Source organism: Anser cygnoides, chromosome 6 (genome assembly GCF_040182565.1).
Source record: "Anser cygnoides isolate HZ-2024a breed goose chromosome 6, Taihu_goose_T2T_genome, whole genome shotgun sequence".
Taxonomy (NCBI): domain Eukaryota; kingdom Metazoa; phylum Chordata; class Aves; order Anseriformes; family Anatidae; genus Anser; species Anser cygnoides.
In genome coordinates, this window is record NC_089878.1 from 10653669 (window position 1) to 10679625 (window position 25957).

General features: G+C 47.3%; 1 protein-coding gene across 1 annotated transcript in view; it reads left to right on the plus strand.

Annotated features, from left to right (window-relative positions):
• Positions 1-25957, plus strand: part of LOC106034489 (uncharacterized) — a 115651-nt gene that overhangs the window by 48334 nt on the left and 41360 nt on the right. The window contains exons 6-8 of the mRNA XM_066999647.1: positions 15842-15974; positions 22585-22736; positions 23777-23949. The gene's annotated coding sequence lies outside the window, so the exon portion shown is untranslated. The remainder of the gene's footprint in view (positions 1-15841; positions 15975-22584; positions 22737-23776; positions 23950-25957) is intronic.

Genomic DNA, 25957 nt, shown 5'->3' on the forward strand with positions numbered 1-25957 from the left:
TGGCAGAAGGGGAGTTACCACCACTGCTAGATCCTTTTTCCTTGTCCTGTCTTGCTGCTGGGAACTTGTTTCTGGCAGCATCCCTCTCCAGAGGAGCTGCAATAAATGTCAAGCGCTGTGCTGTGGGACTGGGGGAGCTGCCTGAACAGGGGGGCAGCTCTCATCTGCCTGACCAAGCCCCTTGTTCACACCTGAGCAGCCTGCAGAATAAGGTATTGGTGGGCCTTGGGTCAGTCTACTGACACCCTACAGAGTGAGCATCTTCTGCAGAGCCCCGGTCTGAATACGGAGGGGATAACCCAGCCCTGAAGTGCAGCGAAGCAGCTCCACAGCTTCACTCAGTCACCTCATTTCCAAACCAGCAGTGACACGAGCGGTGATCGTCAGAGCGGGCTCAGCTCTACAAACACAGGAGCACGCTGAAACGGGTGATGGTTTGCTCTTTTTCTGCCGACAGCTCTTAACAGAAACCACTCCTCTGGTCCCCAGATCCACCCATGAACACTATGAGCTCAGAAACGAGGCCTGAAGCCAAACCATTCTTGGTATTGGTTTTGCAAAAGCAAACAAAAAACAAGTAATGAGGTCTGTCCAGCTGTTTTTAACCCATTTCTAATTATAGCATGTTTTCTTAATGTGATGAATTTCTCCCGTCACCCTGGTGGGATCGCTCCGACGGCCATCAGGCTCTGGCTGAGCCCAGGAGCAGGGACCTGTGTTTCCCAACACCGTACAAAGCACTGCTTGTCTGCCAGGGAGGTTTTTTGGCTACGTGCTGTGCAGGAGCCATGGGCTCAGGTGCTCACGCTCGCTCCTTTTGGGCTTGCGTAACGGGGTCGATGGCCTCTTTGCACTTGCTCTGCATCGCCAGCGGGTCATGGCTGGGACTGGGATGCTCTCAGGCCACCTGGGATTTGTTATCTGCTGCAGAGGGACCTCAGGGAGTGCCACAAGCCCCTCAGGACCTAGAGCTGGATGTTGCCACTGCCTTTTAGCTCCTGTACTCCATGGGCTGTGAGCACCCCACACACCCCGTGGATATCCCACGTCAGCCTGGAATGAAGACCCCCATCAGCTGTGGCTCCTCTGACCATTTCTGTTTAACTAAATCAAAAGGGATTGTTGCCTGGCCAGCTGGCAGAGTATGTTTGCATGTCTACAAGACAGAGAGAGGTGAAAAATAGCCAAAAGAAATACCAAAATATAGAACAGAATATACAAAAATACCAGAAAGAAAATAAAATCATTCATGGATTGCCTGAATGCTTTCTGATTTTTTAGCCAAATTCCATTTGGTTAAAATTTTCAATTTTCCTAATATTGAATGAAATTAAAAACCAAGATTCAGCCCAAGCATCCTTTGGAGTTTGTCATTTATGCCCCACGAAGGATATCCTGAGAACAAATTTTGACCATGTCTGCGTTCACAATAATGGCCTCTGCAGCAGACAGCAGTTGGCTTTTTTTGCTTGCCCTTGCAGTAAAATCACAGAACTGTAGGGGTTGGAAGGGACCTTAAGAGATCATCAGGTCCAACCCCCAAATCAAAAAAAAATCAAGCTTCTGAGTAGGGTCTTGCTTTGGAGGACACAGACAACCTGATCCCTGTAACTTGTTTTAGCAGAGCAGCCAATCCCACCATAAAGAATTTGCAGAAATGCGTGTAGTGTATTTGGGTTCTGCGGAGGATTTTTGTGTTTGGGTTGTGTGTTTTTTTCTTTTTTTCTTTTTTTTTTCTGAAATCATCCAACATCCTTTTTCCCGTAGTAATTATACTATAAGCGTTTAAGTGGGTAAGCAGTGCCAATGCAAACCCTACTAAAATATCATTTTTCATGTCCATCCTGCCGGCAGGGCTTAAACTTAATGACTCATGTGAATCTCTGTTCCTCTCTCCCAGTGGGAGCTAATAAATCCTAACAGAGTAGCTGATGCCTAATGGAGTGTTTTCCTAAATAACTTTAGGAAAGGTGGAGGAAACGAGCTCTGCTAGGACTCTCGTAGGAGGACACAAATGCCAGAAGGTTGAAGGAAGCTGTGAAGCGTTGAGGAACTTGTGGTTCATGGCAGGCTGTATTCCTTGCCCTCACTTACCAGGATTTGGGAGCACTGGATTGTAGAAGTGATAGTCCTGGAGAAAATGGGGCAGCATCTCATGTTTGTGATCCTGAGTGGCTGCCGGAAGGTGCTGCTTTCAGACCTACCTGTGTGACATGTCCGCATCCCCGAAATTCTCTGCGATCCCCAAACCTGTGCTGTGCAGTGCTCAGTTCTGTCCAGAAAGGCTGCAGCAAGCAGCACTCACGTCAGGCACAGGACAGAAGGGGTTGACATTATTTAAGAATTGGTTGTTATGGTTATTTTAGGTATTTTTTCCTTGAGAGCCTTGTTACCTAGAGCTCAGCAGTACCTGTGAGGGTTTGAAGTTGTTACTGCCCTGTCCTGGTTCCAGTTAGGACAGAGTTAAGTAGCTCATAGTAGCTGGTAGGGTGCTATGTTTTGGATTAGGATGAGAAGAGCGCTGATAACATGCTGATGTTTTAATTGTTGCAGAGCAGTGTTTACACCAGGCCAAGGACTTTTCGGCTTCTTGCTCTGTCCTGCCAGCGAGCAGGCTGGGGGTGCAGCAGGAGCTGGGAGGGGACAGACCCAGGACCCAAACTGGCCAAAGGGGTATTCCATACCATCTGACGTCATGCTAAACAATATATAGGGGTGGCTGGCCGGGGTGGGGGGGCCGGCTGCTCGGGAATAGGCCGGGCATCGGTCAGCGGGTGGTGAGCAATTGCATTGTGCATCACTTGTTTTCTTACACATTATTATTGTTAATACTATTACCATTATCACTATTATTATTATTATTGTTATTATTATTTTCCTGTCTTAATAAACTGTCTTTATCTCAACTCACAGGCTTCACTTTCCCGTTTCTCTCCCCCATCCCAGAGAGGGAGGGGGGAGGGTGAGCGAACGGCTGTGTGGTGTTTAGCTGCCAGCCGGGTTAAACCACAACATGCCCCCAAGTGTAGGAATTAACTCATCCCAAAGTGGGCTGCAGCTAAGGGGGTATACTACTACCCCTGCGCTTGCTGGTTGTGTTTGTCTTGCTCTCATTGTGTCTTTCTCACTGAACGGAAAGGCCAGGCCCCTTTTTGGTACTGCAGTAACCTCTCCATCCCATTACCCGGCTCCAAGCAATTGCATGGATTCCCACTGATGTGTTGGTGTTGGAAGGATGGATGCTCTGCTTCCATCATTACCCCTTGTTGCTTGCTTACAATGGCAATACAGAAAGTCTCCCTGTCTACGTCTTTAGTATTTGCCCCAGAAACTCATTTTTTTACGTGGTTATTTCAGGGAAAACCTCTGAAGCCTTCTTGTCTGGCCCTGTCTGCGGTGTGCTCTTTTCTTTATGCTCTTTTCCAGCCTGGCTGATCCTGTGATTTGATGATTTTTACCAACCACAGGCTTTCCCTGTGCTGCCGTTCATCTGCTGTCCCTGCACATAATCAAAGTCCCAGCAGGAGCCTGGTTGCTTTGACCTGCTCCTTACTCTCACTTAACCCTATCACCAGAGCAGAGACCCTGGAAGCAGTTTGCCATATCAGACCTCTATGGATCATTGCCTTTTTCCCTTTTTTTTCTGCAGCATGAGCTGAAGTCTGTTCCTTAAAGACATGCCAGCTCTCCACCAGGACACCAAAATGCCTGAGGTCTCGCTCCCTTCCAGTAACACCGGATGGGTTTTGAGGGTTTTGTCTTCGCTGCTCACAGCCTTATTTTGTTAGGTCTGCCTCCTGGTTGCGGTGAGTGTGGGATGGATGTCCTGTGGGTTTCAGCTGGACTAAACACCTCTGCTGTGCACAGGGATTCATTGTGCAAGACAATGCCTTCGGTGTCAGCATGTTACAAGGACGAGCAGATGACCCCAGCCAGCCACAGAAGCCCAAAAAACATCGAGAAGACTAACACATCTGCCATCAGCAGGCACCGCAGCATGCTGCCATGGCTCATTGCTCTCAGAGCCGAGGCAGCTGCACCGATGGAGCTACATCATCCCTCGTGATGCCATGCAAAGCCGGTCCAGAGAGGGCTCTGCCCAAATGCAGAAGGTACGGGACAAAGGTCCTCAGGAAAACCACGTAGCCAGGTCAATCCCAGGTACAGGACAGCTGCAGGGCAGAGCTGGGGGATGCAGAAGCATCCCGAAGCCCAGAGAAGGTAGGAACCCCAGGGCAGCGCTGCTCTCCTGCTTTCTTTGCTTGTTTTCCTTCCTTCCCCAAAATGTCCCCAAAGAGAAGTTAAGTAAGTTGTTCTTTCTTTAATGTGAGACATCTGGTCTCTGGGATCTACAGCAAAAAGCAAAGCATGAAAAAATCTGGGTGGAAAAACATCCCAGCTTTTATTATCATGTCCCACAGAAACACCTCCCACGGAGCTGCATGAGAAAAGTGAGAGTAGGGCTGATGACCAGCCCAGAGGCCAGCGATTCATTGCCTCCACCTTCTTCTTTTTGCTTTATGTTATGCCTTGCACCTCCCCAAAATGCCTGGTGCTTGGCTGAGTTGGGACACCAGTTTGCGTCTGCTGCAGAGGGTCCTGCAGCAATACCTGAGATAACTTCAGAGCCTTTCTGCAGCTGATCAAAAATGCTCTGGCCAATTAGATTTTTGGGCAGGGATTCTGACTTTTTAGAAAGCCAGCATTGCTTTTTCAATGAAATGATCGTGAACTATGGAACAATGCAAAGAAAACTTTAGCCCTTAAGATGAACTCCCAAGAATCCAGAAATCTTTCTGGTTTGCACTGTTTTTCTCTTTTAGCCGAAGGAGTCAAGTTAACAGATTTCTGCCCCCGGGCTTAAATTGTCAGCAGGCATGTAGTCGAAACCACAGGCTTAATTAAGGCACGTCACAAGATGATTTCACTTTCTGCTGCCTACCTCAAGTATTCGTTGTGTAGCTGACATGTGCAGGAACGGATTCATCACTGCCAGAACAAAGGACAGAATGTGACTCTCAGTTGTTTGGTGACTCTCTGCATCCTGAGCTGGCCTGGCATTCAGCCCAACTCTCAGCATAAATGAGAGCAGCCTGAGGTTTGGGTGAAATTTGTACCAAAGATGGCCAGGGACCGACTCCAGGACTCAAACCGGACTCAAACCAGACTCACACCCTCAGCCAGGTTTGAGGCCATTGAGTGTCACAACACACTTTTTCCTATCCTAACGGGGAAACACACCCAGCCCTCTTGGGTGAGAATTATTGTCACTTAAGGCAATTCTGGAGTCAAAGTCCAGGATGCTGAAGTTGTCCTGGAAATGTTGTTGCATGTCTCAGTGTTTAAAGGGGTGTGAGCTGGTCCACTGACCTCGGCTGGGAATGGTGCACAGTTGAAAATGTCAGCTGGGCTCCTTCTGGAAAATCTGAGCCTTAAATCAGATGGGAAATTAAATATAGCAGAGTCTGAATAAAGGTCTGAACTTCATGTTCCAGTCCAGACAAATTAAAATGAGGCTGAAAACAGATCTGCAGGGCTTGGATCAATTACTAACAAGAAAGGGATAACCCAGGAAAGCCTCTTTTACAGATTGCAGAGGTAGGAGGATGAAAATTCAGCACAAGGTTATTGAGCAAAATGAGGAAAATTTTGGGTGCAGACATGCTCTGCTGGACTCCATGGACCAAAATGAGCCTCTTAGGGCCAGGAAATCTCAGGATCTTCAGGGAGCAACCTGGCAATCTGAGAAGTCAGAGCATCAATAGGACAAACACGACTGCCTGTCAGGGTGTGAGGCAAGTTGTTACCGCAACCAGAAGCCACAGGAAGGGTTGTTTTTGTAATATATTATTATAAATTATAGTGTACGCTGCAAAAGGCAGCAGTCATGATCCAGGCCTCCGGCAGTTATGGTAGCTCGGAGGCTGAGGTAGGCTGTTGTAGAAAGAATAACCCCACTGAGTTTTTGGGTGGAGACACACGGCTTTGCAACATGTGCTTATTAATACTTTCCACTTGCGCAGCAGTTCCCGGTCTTCTTTGAAGATTGCTGGCTGTCTGCTAGACCCTGTAGGGTGACCTTCAAGACACCATCCTTCACTTGCAGATCTGTTGAAAAATGAGCAATGCTGAGGACAGGGAGAGGCTCCTTCCTCCAAAATGTTTGGGAGCCACTCAGCGAGAGCTGGCAGACGGAGAATGCGAATTTAGAAATCTAGGGGAGGGTAGGTCGTGGTAGCTGAGGATTCACCCATCTCCGAGCTCTGAATTTCAGAACTTCCCTAATAATTAGGATATCTGTCAATATGTTTGCATTGGTGGATCAGAAGCAACTTGGTGCCATTCTCCCCGTGGCTGTTTGGTGGATCTCCGTCGGCTACCATGCAGTTCTTGGTATTGAATATCAGAAATCTGGAGGGATGCCACGCTCTCCATCACGCCTCCAGGAGAGGGCAGAGGTGGGCACAAGAGCTCCACTGGGTGCTTTGGCCAGGACCATGAGCTGAAAGCTGCTGCCACTTTGGAAAAAAAGGAAAGGGGATTGTGATTCATGGTAGCTCCGAGTCCCGAGGGACTTTCCATGAAATCAGCCCCCAAAGCCGGAGGCAGGGCACACCCTGCTCGAGGAGGTTGTGGGGTGCAGATAGGGCAGGGTAAGTGTTTCCTTCCCTCTCCACGACGCTTTGCTGGCTGTGTAATCTTTCTGCCCTCTCAGAAACCCCTGGAGAAGCTGCCTGTACGTGGGGAGAGTTCCTCTCGCGAGCAAACGACACTACCCTGGAGGATAACAGCCAAGATTGGAGGAAACGATGGCTGTTTTCCCATGTGGTGGTGGTGGAAAATCAGTATTTTTTTCTTCCCTGCTTCCAGCACAGATACAAGTCTGGCGCAGAGCCAAACTTTGCTTTCTCCCACTTTTTAACCATCCCCTTCCCGTGAATTGGGAGCTGCTTAAGCCATACAGAGGAACCTCTCAGGCATTAGTGGCTCATCCTGCAGCTTCTGCTCTGATCACAAACGTTATTTACAGTTGTTCCTGGATTGCTGCAATGGAAAGGTTTGGGCATGACCAATGCAGCGCTCTTCATACAAGAACATGTCATATTTCCACAAAGTAGTTGGTGTCCTTCTATTTAAATGGGAAAGGCAGAAAGAAGGGGGACCGGGAGCATGGCAACCACAAGGAAATGCCCAAAGTGAAATGTTTCTGGTAAGTGTGACTCACAAGAGTCAAAACACTTCGTCTCAACCACTGGCCAGCTGAATGAGAAGAGGAAAAGAAGACAAACAGGACAGGACAACAGAACAGCATCTCTGCAGAGTTTCCAGTCCTCTTGCCCAGTCTCTGAACACTAGTTTCCAAATGTCTTTTCCCTCTTTTGCGGCTCATTGGCAAGGACAGTGGGTGCTTCAAAAGGATCCTTTCGCATTATATTTTCCAGGAAGGTATATTTTACGGGATTCTTCAGGATTAAAGTAAAATCCAAATAAAACTGAGAATAATAACAGCTTAGCTTGAGTACAACTCTGGTGAGGATGTTCGGGTTGCCTATGAGTTTTAAGAAGCATCTGCCCTTCATTTTCTCTGCTAAACTACACACAAATATATATTTACATATGCATATATTTATACACACCTGAAACCTTTAAGAACCAGGGGCTGCAAGCCAGGATTAGACCAACTGTTCGTGTAGCTGGTTTCTTGTCGACAAGGGTGGTCATTACTCAGTGTTTCAGGGGAAAACATAGAAAGCCCTTTACAAACCTGTTCTCAGGCTATTCTGCTGCAGAAAAATATTTCAGCCCGCAGTAGGTAAAAGTCAGCTTCAACCTGAAATGTATGTCATAACTCTTCCAAGTGCTCTTGTTGATTTAGATAACTCTGGATATAGTTGTCCTCTATAATTTCTTTACGTCCCTGCTAAGCTGTCAGGCTCAGGTTCTTCAGTGGCAGGGACTGGCCGTGCCCGGCATGGAAAAAATGAGGCAAGGGCTTTTTTCTGCAGACCAGTGGTGATTAGCTGCTGGAAATGAAAGCCGTGAGTATCTTTTCTGTTTGCAGGCAAGTTGTGAGCAGTTTACATGAATCCTCAGTGGGATGTTCTCAGTGTGGAGATGTGTGCATAGGAAGGTGAGACTCATACTTTGACCTCAGGATGCTATGTGGAAAGCTTTCTTTGAGGCCAGAGGAAACAGGCAAGTGCTGTGGTGGACCAAGATGTTATCCTTTCCCTTCCCAACAACAGAGAACATTATTTTCTCTAAAAACAATGCAGCCAAGTATTTTTTTTCCATCATCAGAAAAGAACAGCCTATCAGCAGGCACTGTGTCAGATGTACTACCACAGAAGCAATTAATTAATTCATACGGCATGAGATTTTCTAAATTCTTTGATAATAAGTTCTGAAAACTGCCAGTCTGTCACATGGCAGGGGATAAGTCAGGTCTTCAGTGGCCTCTGCGCCACAGAAAGTGGACAAAAATGGCGATACAGCTCTGAGGAGCAGAGTTTTCTCCATGAAATATCTACTGTTCCCTCCTTGGATGTAAGCAAAATTTCATCAGTCTGAGAAAAAAAGGGGATGCTGATATGAAATTCTTGCCATAGGACTGAGGAAATGCAGTATCGCCTGGGTCTGTGTGACTTCTGTAGGTGAGCTTGGGCAGATCCTGTCCTCTCTGTTCCTCAGACCATCATCTAGGTTAGAGTTTTCTGAGTTACCCATTGATATTTTATTCTCCTCAGGGCAGGGACTTTTTGCTTCTTTATGGTTGATTTGTTTTTCCTTTTGGGTCTAAATGTGATTTTGTCATGCTTAATATTTGCACCAACTTTTACTCATTACCATCTAGCTGTCTGGTATAATGCTAACAAAACTTGTAAATAAATAGCAATTTTTGCTAGAAACACTTAACAATGGTCAGTACAATCAAAGCAATCAAAATAAAATTTTGCTTTGTAGCTAGTAGAGCTTACAGGAATGGTATCTCAAATTTAATTTCCTTTGGAAGGAATATTTTCAAGCATCCCATGGAGCCCAACACGTTCCAAGTACTTCAATATCTTTGAGGAACTGGGAAGATTAAAACACCCCATGCTTGTCGCTCATCGCCTCGTGGCACTATGAAAAAATTTAAGTCACAGCAAAAGCGAAATACACTAAATTCATCCTTAATGCCACGGCCCCGAAAATGTTGAAACCTTTGCTGCTGCCTGCAATGTTGTGGTTTTGATCCGCCAGGAAACACTTGTTTACAGCCTCAGCGGTTTGTATTTCCCTTTCGCAAGAGCAGTGCATCTTTTGTGCATCATTGTCTTGCTCCTGCCTCGGCTATCTCGTTTGTTGGTCTCAGCTCATGTTGCTCAAGCTCCAGCCCCGTTTGCTTCAGCAATGAAAGTTGCCTAGATGAAGCAATACCAGGAGCAAGACAGTCAAATTGCAGCTCATTTCTAAAAAAGAAACCTGAGGGGAAAAAAATAAACCCCCAAAAAAACCAACAAAATGTCAAGGAAAAGAGAAGTGGGGAAGGCCCAGAGCAACTCTGTGGCACTGCGAAGGAAGCAAGCAGAAATTATCACCTTCTCCACAGAGAAAATTCAAGTTATAAAGAAGGAATTCTTCCTGCAGTCAAAGATTACAGGAGATTATGGCATTATCTGTAGGAGATAACTGGTCTCATCAGGAGATTTGCAGGAATTAATTGCATCTAAGCGAGTTACTGCTGACAGGAGGTGCAGGGAGCATTGCTTGTTTTGGGAGACCTTCCCACCAGGGGCCTCAAGCAGGTTTGGTGCACAATCTTCATCGCCAGGGTGGGCTCAGGCTGGGCTAAGCCTCGGCTGCAGTGCTTGTATCTCGATTTTAAGGGAGCCTTAAAATGGAGAGTGGAGTCTCCTTGATTGAGCATAGAAAGGGACAATAAGGGATAATACTATTTTTTTTCAGTGCCAAGTAGGGGGAGAGGGCATACATTTCAATCTGCCTTTGCAGATGGTTTCTGTGGATAGCATCAATATGTTTCTTTTTTTTTTCTTTCTTTTTTTTTTTTTCCTTGAGGGGTTGCTTATGCAGTGATCGAACGGGACAGTGTGTCTGATAAGGTGAAATGTAAATTGCAAAGGGAACAGCATGTAACCCCGTCTCTGGCTTTGGCCACAAATACATGGACATATATTTTCAGTGAACTGTGACATCCTGACTTCATCCTAGCTCTTGGTACAAAACACCACTTTGCTGCCCTAAAAGAAAAGCCTCCCTTGCAAAAAAAAAAAAAAAAAGAGACACCAAACCTCCCAGTTGCATCTGAATTATGAAGTGTTAGAACTCTTTCCCAAAGCAAGCCTTCAAAGCCTGTAGCTGATCAGATAAACATTTCACAAGCGTTTCTGCTGTGGTTGCAAAATCTTTTCTCTCCAGAGGGCCTCAACCCAAGGGAACGAGTAAGGCCAGCAGATGATGCTGGTGCTGAGATGTGTCTGCTGCGCTTCCTGACCATGGCAGACAAAACACACATAAGGATTGCCCCCTTTCTTCTCTGGAAATTAATGCTGATCTGACACATTTTCCCTTTCCTTCCCCCAAATGTGGCATGGCCTCTTGAAGTGCAGCTGAGGATTTGGGAAGGCTCTGAGAGCAGGGTCTTTACAGTTCTCCAGTCTCCATCATCCACCGGTGAGTGTGGCTGTCTACTCAGGGGAATCAAAGCTTCCTTTGAAAGGCAATTTAAGCCAAAAAAAAAATAATAATAATAATAACAAAAAGGTCTGTTATGTTTAGGAAAAAAATAGAAGTAAATACAAATATTATCCTCTTGCAAAACCATTACCACATCAAGTGTCGATCCAAGAAAAAGAGCCACTGACTGGTGTAAAATGGTGTTCACACTACATATCTGGCACATTTTGTCCAATAGTTTCTTCAGGAGCTGGCACCTCACCGGGACTCGTAAGAGGGCATCCCAGTGTCGGCGTGTACTTCCTGCCTACCAACACACAACAACTGGTGAATGCAGCTCCGTGGTTCGAGGGCATGGATTCATTTACTCTCTGCAGAAAGCTGTTTAGACGAGCTGGGTTCAGCTCCCACAGGGAAAGAGCCACCGCAAATACAAGTGTTGTTTATCAGCGAGGGTCTCGAGGGGCCTGGCCTTGTCCCCACCGCGTCTGCGGAGCTGCCTGGGAAACATCACAAGCCGTGATCATCACAAGATTAATCTTCTTGTAAACACAGGAGCCAGCTTTGCGACTCCCAAGTCGTGTTTTCTGCCCCAGAACCAGGCGGTCTCCTGCAATTCCGGAATCTCTCCGCAAAATCCCTGCTGAATTACCTCTTGAGGAAGGTCAGAGCCTGGCAAGGCTGTCCCCTTGGTCCCCAGGGTGAGGATTAAAGTCTAACTAAAAGCCTGGGCTGCTATTTTGCAAGCTAAGGTGCTGTAGTTTTTATTTGGCACAGAAGTGGTGCCCAAAGTGCTGGTGCATCGAGTCACTGGGAGGGGAATTGAGGGATAATATAGGGGGTGCACCTGAGGTTCAGAGGTTTGAGTCCTGTTCCCCATTTGGGCAGCTGCTTTGGAAGATCTTGTTGAAGCTGTGGAGCGAGAGGAAAGAACTGGAGAGATGAGAGCCTGCAGCAGAGTGCTGAGACCCTGCACATCAATAGGAGATGGAAGCCTGTGAGCTGCTCACATTTGGTGCATCAGGGAAGAGAAAGCCATATGCCAAGCAACAAGCATGGAGGAAATGATGCTGAATATTTTGCTTTCTCAAGCAACTGCAGACCTGCATGATCATTCTTCTGTTTTCTTTCCCCTTTCCTTATGCAACCAGAGCACGGTGGATGGAGTTAGACCCCGCCAAAGCATCTGCAAATTGTCGTCCTGCAAAGTGCCAACGCTTTTGCACGCCTGCATATTTTCAACTTCAGGCTCTGCTTGCTAAATGTGTAAGTGGCAAGTAAAGGCTGAGTGCAGGCTGGGGGATAAGATCTTGGTCCTGGAAGCATCCCGAAGCACAGGCTTTCCCTTGGGGCTTTCGGTAATGCCCCACCACTGACACTAATCAACAGCATGGTACCAGGGATCGACTCTGTTCTCTGGATTAGGGTCCTACCTCTGCAAATCCTTGCACTAATGTTTATCCCTAAGCACGTGGCCGGGCCCATCGGTCCCAAGCTGCGTAACGTGAAATGCTGGGGAGCTGAGCTCCTTTTGGGGGAGTCCTCCTGGACACAGCAGCGCAGGGTAGGAAAAGTAAAGGAGTTGTTAAATGGATGCAACTCCCTCAGCCTCACTGGCTGCCTCAGCCTTCCTGGATGCATCCAAAGCATTAGCAGAAGGTGGCAGAAAGCGTCGATGGAAAGGTGGATCCACGAGCAGCCATGAGTGGCAAGGCACCATCTCCTCCCAGCGCTGCAGTGGCACAATGTATGGCGGCGGAGGTAAAGGGTGCTCGTTTTTGGGTCTCATTTAGGTTCTGGCTGGGCGAACGATGACTCTCGTGAGAGATCTCTGCAGAAGAGTGGGATGTAGCCTGTAGCCAAGTCGCTGGGGCCTTCAACCACTAATTTTTTTGGCCAGGGTTTCACCCGCTGGACTCACTGCAGCGAAGGCAGCACGTACGCTCACTTGGCCCACGGGTTCTCATGGCAAACACTATTAGTAACAACTTATTAAGGAATACTTACGACAAGTTCAAGTCACGATTGCATATTTGAAGCTGTGTTTTCTGTCTGCTTTGATTAAGTTATTTCTGATAAATATGTCAGGATATCTGAGATACACATTTACTTTCAATAGCAGTAAGAGAAAAAGGGGACGATGCAAACTTCTCCAAATAATGGGAAAGGAGTTTCTATGATATTTGGCTTCACGTTCAGCAGGCAGTACAATACAAAGGAGCCAGATAGGCTCGGGAGCACAAACACTTGTAAATAACGTTGCTTGGCTCTCAATCTCAGACGACAGTGCCTGTTGGAAGTGTGTGATTGCAGTTTGTGAAACAGGAAACAGATGTACTCGGCGCTGCCACCCTCTGCGGTTCGGAGTGGGGAGGTAGGAAGGGCGTGATGGGGGGGCAGAGACACGCTGCAAAGTAAGGGGCTCTGAACTCTGGGAACAAGAAGGAGCACTTGTCACTGCCATGCTGTTCTTAGTGGGCTCAGGGCCCTGTGCGTTCAGCAGCTAATCGGCCACTGACCCTGCTGCCACTGACCTGACCCAATTCACGATCCCACACTGAGGCTGTGGCTCGGTGGCACGGTAAATCCTGCTCCGGGGTTCCCCGCACTGAACCAGACCACAATGCTCTCTGCAACTGGGCTCATGCCACCCCAGGACAGCTGCTGAGCCACTTGCTTTGGAATTGCCTAATCCAGCAGAGGCTTGAGGGTGCGTTTGGGCTTGGCTTTGTCATGTTTTAAAGGTTGGGTGGTCTGCTTGTGCTTGCCAGCCCTCCTGCCGTGGGCAAACCTGAGCCTCTCACATCTCTGGCTCAAGCAAGCCCTCAGGTGCACAGCCCAGCACTGCGGAGACCATGAGGTTAGCAGGTACTGACTGCCCAAACAGCAAAGTGGCAATTAAGTCGATTAAACTATGACAAAATTAATGCATTTTGCCTCCAATGTGAACCCAGTTAAAGCTATACCACCTGGCTGCTTCCCTCGCCCCTCGGTCCATGGAGATGCAGGGATACAAATGGACCTGAAACGTATTTCAGGCTGAGTTTCTGAGTCTCTGGCACTTTTCTGTTCCCGGCAGCTCCGGTGGTCTTTGTTTAAGCTGCCTGAATTGTTTCTGCTGCTGGAACCAAATTATCGAGTCTGCTCCAAAAAGGGAAGCCATGCTCCCAAAGCCAGGGGACTGGCATGTGTGAGATGCTGGGAAAAGAAAACGTGAAAAAAAACAGAGCTTTTACTTGGTCTTTGATTCGCTTGCTGTGCCCACCAAGAGAGGCTGTAAGACCTCAACCTAACCTTGACTTCCCCATCAGCAACCTCAGTACTGGGAAAGCGAGGCCAGGCGGAGCTGAGCGGAGCTGCACCAGGGCAATACGCACAGCCAGGGAAATTGGCAGATCACATCGCTTTTTTCCGTCGTGCCCAGCCTGAGCAACTGGGGGAATGGCTTGATGCAACGTGGGAAAGAGGAAATAGATGTGCTCTGCTCCGCCACGGGGCCGAGGCTGGGGTAAGGCCGCGTGGTGGGAGCTGCGAGATGCCCCGGCATCAGAGCAGGGCAGCTGAGGTCGCCGGGGCGTGTTGAAATGCGATTTGGTACTTCTGTGGGAGTATGAAACAAAGCCATGGTTGGAGCATTTGTTGGCCTGTTGCTAGGCAAACGGCTCAAAAACAATCATATTTTGCAAACTGATTCCTTCTTTTCTATTTTTTTTTTCTTTTTCCCTGCGGCCCTTAATAAATTGTCCAGGGTTAACTGTGATTTTTATCATCATATCTGCTCTTTGCTGTCCAACTTCTCAAATCGCCCGTGAGTTAATTTTCGCATCATTCATCCAGGTATTCGTCGTGCTGCAGTTCGATGCGTGGTCAGGTTGGCTCCTAAGGCACAGGAACTGTTTCTTCTCCAGGAGAACAAGCTCAAGGAAATCAGAGTTTTCACAGTTGTATTGCTGGTATGAATTTTCCTCGTATGGGGATTGGAAACACTTATTTCTTAGGCATTTTTTTTTAAAGTGCGATCTGTTCCCCGAAGCAAAAGAATAAATAGAACCTCACGTGCTTTAGCTTAAACACACCATTTACTTTATAAGATTACCTTGTAAGTGAATTTAAGCTCCGTGTCAAATATCAGAGCTATGGCCATGAAACGGTGCCTTTTTTCTTTTGTGAGTGGTGGAAATAAACCTGGATTTGGCCTTTCCCACGTGCAATTTGTGAGATCCCTCTGTCCGCACCGGGCTGTTATTTGCCAATCAGTTCATCCCCCAAAATCAGGAAAATCCACTTGAAAGCACACAGCTTCGCTCTACCTACAGAGCACAACTTGTTTCCTCCGTCTAAAGGCTCGCTCCCAGCACACTGGTTTTCCCACAACACCTTGGGCACATTTTATCTCCTCAAGGGCCACAGAGAAATCCACATTGTCACACGCAGAGAAAAGCGGTCTTGAATGAATTAGTCTATACTTCTCAGCTGGAAAATGATAATTTGAACCATTCCTGTGAAGCAGTGAAATAATACGTGCAAAGTGCCGGAGAGGAGCCCAGCTTGGAGGCTTCTAGTGGAAAAAGAAAATTCGGATAGACAAAAAAAAACCTGGCATGAAGGAGAACGTCATGAGATCAGCCCATAGAATATGCTGAGGAAGACAGAAAGTGCCTGCCCAGATCTAAGTAACTCGGGCAGTAGTGTGCGTTCGTTAAGTTCTGGCTCATCAGATGCATCAAATTAGGAAGGCGCACGAGTGCCATGGTTATCGCACCACGTCCCTAACGAGCATCCTCTGCCTTAAGGAGCTCTGTTTAAACGAGCAGACGTAGACAGGGGAATGTCTGCGAGGTAATGAGGTGGTGAGAGGAATGTGGGTTGAATTCAGCACTTGGCTGGCTAAGGAGCAAGCTGTTAGTCCCTAAGAAATTCCCAAGCGTCACGCGTGAGAGAGAGGTTCCCTTAACACCGTGCTGTCCCCACCACATGCTGTCTGCTGCCGACGCTGATGTGAGCCGGGCCTGCCTTTGCTTTTTTCCATGCAGACTTGTTTTTTGGGTTTTTGTTCTTCAAGTGCTCCTTCTAGCCCAGCCGGGCTGCAGGACCAGCGAGCAGTGTGCTGATCCCTACCATGAGTATCCCTGGTGTTATTTTCCTCATCTCCTCCTTGTTGCAGGATCTGACTGTAGCCCGCAGCCGTGAGCAATAAACTCACTTAAAGTCACCCCAGGAAAGAAAACTATCAAGAAGTTGGACTCTTCTATGCAGAGATGCACGATTTCTCCTTCGGCTCAGCTTCTCCCCAAACAGTAAGTTCGTAGATCACAGATGTGCTCTGAAAATCTGGTTAATAGGTAAACAGGTGTACATCCTGGCTAGGGACTGCTGTCGCGTACCAGGGAGCTGAAACACATCTTCGGTACCTCGATGACTGTATCTCAGCTCTGCTGTTGTTGCCAGCTTCCACAAAGATGAGTTGACCTGTCCCAAAGACTCGGTCTCTAACTGGATTTCTGCAAATCTGAGATTTTGAACATCCTTTTTTGAATACGTTTTTGAAAAAAGACCTGGTACCTAGTGGGGACTTGCAGATATTTTTGGAGTACCACAGCTCTCGAAGGGTAACTTTAGCTTCTCACAAGAATTTTCTAAATTTAATTTAACCATTTCAATATGTCTTTAAATTGTCCGCATTTATCTCTTACACATTCCTGTCCAGGCTTGAGCTGTCTCCTGTTTCCACTTAGGGTTGCAATCACCAGTGGTTTCCACTCATGCTCCCTGTGCCAGAGATGTGCCCCCTCCGACACAGACACTGCAAGTTGATGACAGTCACTTTGCCTTGATATTTTAGCAATCCGTGTCTCAGATGACACCCTCCTCCTAATCCCTGCTTTCAATTCGTATTTCTTCCCCCCAGTATCTGCGTTTTGTATCCCTCTCCCTCCCTGGCACTCGCTAGCCTCGTCTCGTTTTTCCCTTGTAGCATTTCTGAGCTCGGTGCGACACGGATGTTGGCTGCCTGTTTCAAAGCCATTTCAGATTGGAAGGCACTCACTCCTTTGTATTCTCAAGGAATTAATGAGGATGTTAAATAAAACCAGACACCCACTTTAATCTTTTTACCGCTCCCCTCGGCATCTCTGCTTTTCAGTATGGAGCAGCTACTATTTCTCCTTGCCCTGTGGTTCTTCAATCAGCTTGCTATCTGGAGGAAGGGTTTCTCATCTCCCCCACTCTACATGTCTCATGAGACGCCATACTAAATGTTTGATTCCTTTTACTGCAGCGTTGCCTTCATCTGGGACAATTTGTCCATGTCTAAAGCAGGGCTGTGGTTTATTTGGTGCGATGACTTTCTTCCTGAGTACGTGTGAATACGCAAAGGGGACTAAACAGGGACATACGGGCTTAGCACCTAGCCGCTCCTTGCTCATAGTGCTGTTTGTCTCCTGAGCTGTAATTTGCCCTGAAGGATACAGCTAATGTGGGTTCCTCCTTCCCACATAATCTCCTCTGTGTTTATGGAGACGTCAGGAAGCACAGGCTGACCTGCTGGGTTGTGCTGCCCATCCGCGGGGAACAGGTTGATCTGGGCAAGATTTCCCAGGGTTTTGCTCAGACCACCTTGCAGTGACTCAAGCTCAGACTGTTCCCCTTGGGAGTCAATGCTACCACCTAGCATGCTTGGAGCTAGGATTCATTTTTGGCCCTGGCCTCTTTTTTGCTCACTTCTTGCCCTTCATCCAGGTGCCACATCCTGTTTTCTCAGCTTCGAATTTGTCTGATGCCTGCAGCACCTCTGGAAAAAGCTGTCTCAGGCTACATAGCTTCACATCTCCTTAGAAAATGCCCATATTTAAAGAACTATTGGGCACCCAGCATCTTCCCTAAGGACTTGTGGAAGCTGCTGAGTGCTCAGCACACGTGATTCATGGTCAGCTCTACATACATATACATGGACTCTAAGCCCTTAACTCTTTTTCTAAAAGTTTGGGCTAAAATGTAGGACTGTGAAAAGATTCGTTAAGGGAGTTGCCACAATATGTGTGCATCATCCATGTGTCACTTAGGTATTGTATGAAGCTCAACCCAGAAAAGACATCCTCCCTTTATCCCCACCATCTCTCTGACAGGTTTGCACGTAGAACTGTTTCCACTGAGTGTTCATTTCTTCCACAGGCAGCAAAGCCAGAACAACTTCCTAATTAACCCTGGAATTGTCCCCAGGCAATCTGCAGATGAGTCGCCCTTGAAGTACAGCCCCAAGGACAGATCTTCTGTGGCTTTCGCACGAAAACAGCCATCAGAATGGTCAGCACCAGCCATGTCAGGTCCAGGTTTGGTTAGGGCCAATGTTTAAAGCCAACACGCTCAATTCAGGATTGCTCTTACCTAGATGTTCCTTCGAGGACAGCGATCCCTAATGGTCAGTCCCTTCTGATGGAAGTTGCCTCTCCCTGAGCCTTAATACAAATGGACACCACCCAGTTCTTGCAATGTTTCAAAATGAAGCGTAATTCTGTTTGAATGGAAGTTCTTTGGGGTAGAAGTCCTACTCCCGTGAAAGCAAATGGGAATTTTTCCTCTGGCTTTCATGGAATCCAGATCTGGCAAGCCATGAATGCAGACCTGTCACATTTCTTTCTCTTCCTTCATCAATTTACTGCATTTTTTTCCTGGGAATCAGCTTAGTGAATTCTCATCTGACCGAATACCTCTCTGAGGTACCTCAGTGAGACTGGGACATTTCCTGTGGCTATCGCATCCGCTTCAATGTCCTTATAGGCAAACGTCACAGCCCTTAACCATCAAAACAGGCTTTTTTTTGACAGCAGCAAAACAGCAAGCCAGCCTGGATAAGATGAGAGGGACACCGTAAATATTACATAGGTTCTGAGGCATTTGCTGTAAGTTCAACAGGAACTTTTTCAGCTTCCCACTGGGAGAGATTTCTTGGGAATAGAAAACTTTCTGGAGCTTGTAATAACTTCTTAAGCGATACTGGGATTTTTGACATTCCGTGTTACACAACAGGAAGCAGAATCTTAATAAAAATGCTGCACACAGTTGCCTTTAATAGGAAACAGTCTACGCAGCGGTGGAGGAATACTTAAACTACTCTTTGCCCTTTTTTAATTTTTAAAAAAAATAAAAAAGATTTTAGAAAATTTTTAAATTTACTGAATGTCTTATACTGCTAGATTCAAGGAGATGCATGAGAGTGACAAGAGCAACCTGTTATATCCTATAGGCAAGCTGGGTCCTGGGCAGCATAGGACAAGGGTCTGTCTGGTGAGTGTCATCAGCTTTGTGTTTGCAGATGCAGACCTTTTTTACAGACTTTTTTTGAGCAGAATGGGGACTGGCTTCAAACGTCAAGCTGGCAGCATCTGGTTTTGTTCATCTGGAATAGGAGCTTCGGGTGCAAAAGCCTGACTGGGAATTGCAGCCACACATAAAAGGAAGGGGAAGGCGGCTAAATCTGCAAGCCAGACTTCTGACTGCTTTCTTATTTGGAGTGTAAGACAAGGCAGGGGGAAAGGTAGGGCTGCTCCCAAAAAAAGGGTTTCCATACCCTCGCAGAAAATGTTGAATGCCTCCTTTTCCCCTCTACACAGGTAAGAAAACGCAGTCAGCACAACGTATTTGGTGAACTATAGTTAGCAACTTGTCAGTATCTGCCTTGCAGAGAATTTATCTGCTGGGATCCTAACTCCCCGGGGCATTGCTCACCTGCGTTTGGTGGTCCAAGGGGCAATGTGGCTGCCTGAGGCTGGGCGTGCGGTCAGGGAAGTCTGCTGAGCAGAATTTGGCCATACAGACAACAACTGTGAGAAAAAAAAAAAAAAAAAAAGGAAAAAAAAAAGATTCCTCCCAGCTCCTGACCCCTTGAGTTCCAGCATTCGAGAAATACCCAGAAGATTCAACAGTCCTAAATATATTTTCCCTGACTTTCAGCTGAGAGAAATTCCTTCCAACTGATGTTGCTTTTTAACACAAACCACGGGGCAGACGACCTTGAATCAAGCCCAGCCCTTTCGCTTTAGGGTAATTCGCGGCTGGTTTGGGGGGCTTGAGCTGCTCCTTCCCCATCAGCAAGTGGCCGGTGAGTAACATGTATGAGTAAGCTGCTCAGATGTCTGTGCAAATGAACCTTTCCCGTCTGAAGGGCGTACAAAATGATCCAAAGGAAGCCAAGGTCTGTGCCGTGCGGGGAGGACTGGAGCACGCCTTGGCAGCGCCGCTCACCTCAGGCTGCAGGCAAGCCCTGGCCAGAATCCGGGCTCCTCACCCAGCCCTTGTTTCATTTCCAAATTTAAACCTGGAATAATGTTTACAGTAAATAAAGGCCACCTCCGTGTCCGGGAAGGGATTTAATTTCCATCCATCTCTGTGCTTTCAAAGGGGTTGCAGCTCATAGCAAGCCTTGGGAAAGGGGGCCGAATTTTAGTAAAGGGGGAATCTGTGGGCAGCACCCAGCAGTTTGATTTTCCTGCCGGTAACATGCTCCAGAAGCTCTGCTGATCATTTATGAACCCTTTACGCATCGCTTTCAAGTGGGACTGCACTGTGAAGGGTGCTCGATTGCTGCCTAGCCTGCTAAAAAAGGCAAATAAAAGCTAAGGGGCCAGGTTTTCAAGGAACTCCGTGCCTGAGGATTGCGCTAGCCCCGGGTGCTTCAGGAGCACGCCGTGATACCACAGACAGAAAAGGGCTCTTGTGCTTTTGCAGCCTCTCCCAAAATGTACGGGACAGACCGGAATTTTGTCCTGGAAGTTTGCTTGTGTGGTCATCCCCGCAGTCTGGGACCGTTTGCTTGGGTTTCCAGGCAGAGCTGCTGGGAATAATAACAAAACGGAGTCTGAAATCTGGATGTGAGCTACTGAAAAAAGGTGATTTTTTTTTCCTTCTGTACCACAGGGTTGTATGCTGAGTTCACGTTCATACAAAGCTTGCAGGGACAGAGCTGTCGTGGAGGAGGGAGGACTGGTTCCAGCAAAAAGCACACTCGTAAAAACGATGCTATGCTCTTTCCTGCAGGCCACCTATAACCACAGCCTCAGCATTTGTTTTCCCCCGGGGACCCCGCAGACAAGGATTTCCTCTAGGCTCCCGCTCCTGGCCTGCTGTGGGGCTGTAGGAAGTCATTTTGCAGCTGTCTGCCTCAGTTTCCCCTATGCAGTAAGTTGCTCAGGATTCCTTGGCTTGTGCCTCTCTCTCACCCCTCTCTAACCGACTCCCGAAAAGCTTTTCCAACCTTAATAACATTTTGTGGTTTCTGTCCTGAGGCGTATTTAAAAAGGCTTGGTTTTCATCAGGTGGCTAATAAGGTGAAAATTGTCTCCTGTTACGGTTTGTCAGGCCTAGCCCTCCTCCCCAGCTCGTATCAGAAGTGCCCCCCCCCCCCCGCTCCTCAGCATTAAATTCAACTGCTCAGACTCGTTAAAAACTCTTGGTTTAGCTTCCTGCTTAAAGCTGTAATTTTAGATCCTCCGTGGGTATAAATAGACACAAACACAGCGCAGTTAAGCTGACATTCACCGGGAATAAGGCCCAAACGTTTATTTCTTCTCTTCACCTCCACCGTCTGTCTTTCAAAAGTAGACATTTTGGGAACTTAATCTCCCGTGAAACCTATAGGTTTCAGTCTAACGTGGAAATGGATCTTCAGGTTTATTGGTTAAATCTTTATAGGAAATAAAACGCCCGTAACCGGACCCGCGTACAGACCTTTGGTGGCGTTTCTTCACGATGGTTTGGGACAGCCTGCCAATTAATGTGGTGGCCCACCAGAAACACTGGAAGTTCATCATTCCTTCCCCGTGACTAAGCATATACAGTGTTTGGAAGAGGAGGTTTTTTATTTTTAAGAAGAATAATGATAACCCAGCGGATACTTGTGGAGTTCAAGTGGAACTCGTCTCCCCTAGGTCCGTGTCGGATGACTCAGCTCTGCGCTGGGGATACGCGGGACGGGAACCAGGACACAAATGTGTCGTACACATCCATCACACACAAGAGATGGATGATCTGGAATCGACCATCACGGGGTGTCAAAATGGCTGCAGGGCTTCAGCAGGGCATGGTGGCTTCATGTTCATGGGACACTATTCCTCAGTGCCTCCGACTCCGTGCCCCAAGCGTTGTCCCTCGTGCTGAGAAGGATGACCTGAACTCAAAATGTGCTCCTGTACCCCACTGCTGTCATGGGGCTCCTGCAACAGCAATTCCTGGCTACGACAAGGCCATTCACGTTGCCTACCACACGTTGTTTTTGCCTTCTCCCTGTTGAGCTCTGTTTTTGGGAGCTCTTTGCAGCAGCCTATATATGCACAAAGCAGCTGGTCAGAAATGTTTGGTCAGGGCTTTTCTTTCCCCCCTTCCCCCATGAAAAATGACATTGAGACAAACTGCTTCCCACAGAGAAACTTCCTTTTGCATAGACATTCCTGGAGGAGGAGGGGATGCCCCAAAAAGCCAAATTGCCTGGGAAGGATGCAAACATCTGAGAGCGCTTAAACGCGGAGAGCGAAAAACCCCAAACGTGTTCCTTCTCACTGGACTCGAGTGCTTGAGCACGTTTTCTCACAGCAATAACGTGTGTTTAACCTGAGGTGTTTTCCTCAGCTGATAAGGCTTTTTCAAAGGGCTTATTCTGCTACTCAGGGCATGAATTCCCAGCGTTGTCATCCGTGCCCCTTCCCAAGCCTTAAATCCCTCTCCAAAAAGAGCGTCTGAGGGGATCGTCCCCCTCAGGCCTGATCCATTGGCGGCAGGCGAGAGGAGGGGGAACATTTTCGCATTCTTTCGAAACATACGTTGGAACGTCTCCATCGGAAAGAAAAGTGCTTACGCAGCTTTAGTTACTTGTACATGTGCTTTGGATTGTGTGAAACCCTATCTGCTTTTTCTCAGCAGAGTCCTGATCCCCGCGTGAGGGAGGGAGGCAGCCAGCGCCGGTGCCTTGCTGCACAGCCCCACCGAGATCCCCACCAGTGCTTCCCCCAGCGAATCCCCCCGAGGCAAGCACCAAGAAAAGTCCCCACCACCTGCATTTTTTGGGCCAGGTAGGTGGGAGGAGGGGATGTTCCTCCTCAGGCTCAGAGGGCTGGTGAAAGCAAAGTATTTGGGGCATAAAGGGGGGAAAATGCTCAAACAGCTCCGTTTGCCTTTCCTGAAAATGATGAGATTCCCTCTTTTGTGTCTCAAAAAAGAGTCTGGGGAAAGGGATGAATGTGGGCTTGTGTGTGTAGCCACGCTACTGCTGTAGGCACCAGCCCAAACATCACCGTTTCATTGCTCCTGGTGGGCGCTGTGGTGTCTCCACTGCTGCTGTCCACAGAAATGTACAGCCCCTGAGGGGCTCGGCGTGTGCAGGAGGAGGAGGAGAAGGAGGAGGAGGAGGAGGAGGCAGCTCCCTGAGAGTGGGGTAAGGCAGGGGAAGCACAGGGAATGTGAACACCACAAAAACAAATCTGTTAATCATTACAGCCCAGCAGTGCTGCTAGCAGCTGCTACTTTTCAGGCTGGACCCTCACCCTAAACAGATATCTCAAGCACCCCTGGGCTCAGCTTGGCTGAAAACTAGCCAGGGTCTGGAAAAACAGCAACATGGGGGCAGCTTCCAGGCTCCTGAATCAGCATTTTGAAGGCTAGACGTGCTGAGTTACCCGCCTGCCTTCCCCCGAGGCATGTGTGTATACATACAGATATAAAATACACATGCAGATATGTGTTAGTACACACACTCACACCTCTGTGAAATGTCAGCCAAAAAATAATTCAAAGATCGCTCGGCCTGGTTCAAATGCTGTTAAGCTTCAGAAATTACAGACCCCTCCAGGAGCGGGTAAGAGCTGACACAAAGCAGCAATAACCCAAAATTTCCCAGCTGTTGTGTCTGGCCTTTTGAAAAGAGGAATTCCTTGGTACTGAGCCTGAAACCTTACTCTTTCCACTCTGCATTGCCTGAGGGCGCTAGCATGAAAAGGATGCATGAGAAAGGATTTATTACCAGCAAGGTGCTTGCAGCAGCTCAAAGACTAGAGTTAGGTGGACATGAGGGAGATGGGGAATAACCCTTGCTACTTCTGCTTTTCTTCCCAAGACTGTCTTCACGGAGAACTGCTTGCAAGAAACACATGATATTCCATACTCTGGTGGCCCTAAATATTAGAGGAGATGGCTCCTAGCTCTTTGTGGACTGGTCAAGTTGGCTGCAGTCTGGCTAAAAGAAACATGAAGCAGAGCATGATCATCACAGCAGAGCTCCATGGCAAGGTATGGCGTTGTGCTTGGCCTGTTTTAGCTGAGTTTTCTTGGGGAATTTATTTCTCAAGGCTGGTGGAAGACCAGCAGGTAAATGCAGGAACTGTCTGATTCTTTCAGCTGTGGGCGGAGTATGTGTAAAGAGAAATAGAGGTTATTCCTAGAAATTCAGGGGAGCAGATTTCACCAAGACCTGGACCAAGAGTGGAAGGTGTTCCCTTTTAACCTCCTTGTGCACAGGACCTAAGGCAGGTAATGTCCCCTTGAGAACATCCCTGACCAGGACCACACAAGCTGTTTGGCAGCATGAAGCAGCTTTAAAATGCTCCACAGAGTCCCACTCTGCCTTCCATACATCTTTGGTGAAGACTTGTGGTTGTTGGGGTGAGCAGTGGGAAACACTTGAATATTTCTATGTCATGATCCAGATTTCCATCAAAATCTGGAAGAGTTTCCTGTTTAAAAGCTCTCCTTCTGCACAAACAGAAACAATGCCAATTTGTTACAGAAACACCTTGCCATTTTCTGCTAGGTTTAACTAGCAGACAGCACAGAGCCAAAATAAAGGTACTCCCTAGCAGACCTGCTAAAAACTCCTTCTGACACTGTTTATGGGACAGTAAATGCAGCAGCACTAGTCCACTCTTACTCATACTGGTGTGGGGCACATCTCAATGCAGTGGCAAAGGACTGTGACAGCAGTTCAAAGCCATCTTTCATCACACTCTCAGCTCTACCTGAAATGCTTGTAGGGAGGATTGACATCACTGTCCCACATGTGGCTGAAATTCTGGCCAATACTCCAAACTGGCTCCAGAATTGCCCAGGCACGCGGAGCAGAGATGTTCTCTTTTTCCCCATCTGTGCCTTGATGTTTACCCTAAACTGCACAGGATTGTGGTTTGTAACAGGTTGGTTCTGTCTGGGACTGGAACCAGACAGAAAGCATTTTCTGTACCAAAATGCCATAAATTTTTATTTTCCCAGCATAAAAGAATTAGGGATGGAAGATCCTCCTCTCACTGCGGGGCAGCTCAGGCTGGCTCTCTTGCTGTTTCCAGCTTTATGGTACAAAAAAGCAGCAGCAGGGAAGATCCCAGACCTCTCTTTCAGGCTCTCTCCACCAACAGGAGATGCTTCTAGGTTTTAGCACTGCCCTTGAAGATTATCCATTCTTCTTCGTCGTACTTGTAGCCCACATGGAAATGTATGACTCAATGAACTTGATGACCAACAAAAAGTTGGTAATCTGTCTTCAGTTGCGTGAAGGATGCAGCACAGATTTAAGCTAAACTTTGTGCTTCTTCTGACAAAAGCAAGTCTGCAGGAACTCAGAGCTTTCCTCCTTTCAGTCCCCCCCGGCCATCCACATCTTCCCTCCATCTGAGGATACACACATGCAATTATTTTGATGTAGACTCCTATTGTTCACAAAGCGCTTTGATGGTAGAAACCAAGCTATGTATTTGTAGTGCTTAATTGGGTATCAACGCAAATGCTGATTTAGAGCAGTATGTGTAGCCTTGTCCTACACTTTATTAACACTGCATGTATAATCACACCACTAAAGTCAGATCCTTTCAATCAGAACTGAGCACACGAGGCTGAATTTTGTGTTATGGGCATTGTGTTAAACTTCTGTATAATCAGAATCCCAAATAGAGACACTGACGTTTCCTCTCAATATATACGTCCTCCTGATGTTTCTTTCAATATATATATGTATGAAGAAAAATCTGAAAAACACTCAGACTAGGGGAGCATTTTAGTATGAGATATGTGTAAAAATGGCCTAAATATGTTGAAAAAGACAAGTCATGATTTGCCTCGTGGCTTTAGCAATGATTAGTTTGATTAGTTTGTAACAAATGATGCAAATATGAAATGTTGGAAGAGAGAGATGAAAAGTGCCTGCTTTTGGCTTATTTTGGCTGTGCAAAACCTGTTTTTTTGAGCTGAAGAGCATCTGCAACTCCTGTTGACTTCAGAAGGAGGACGCTACCTCGCAGATTGGAACAAC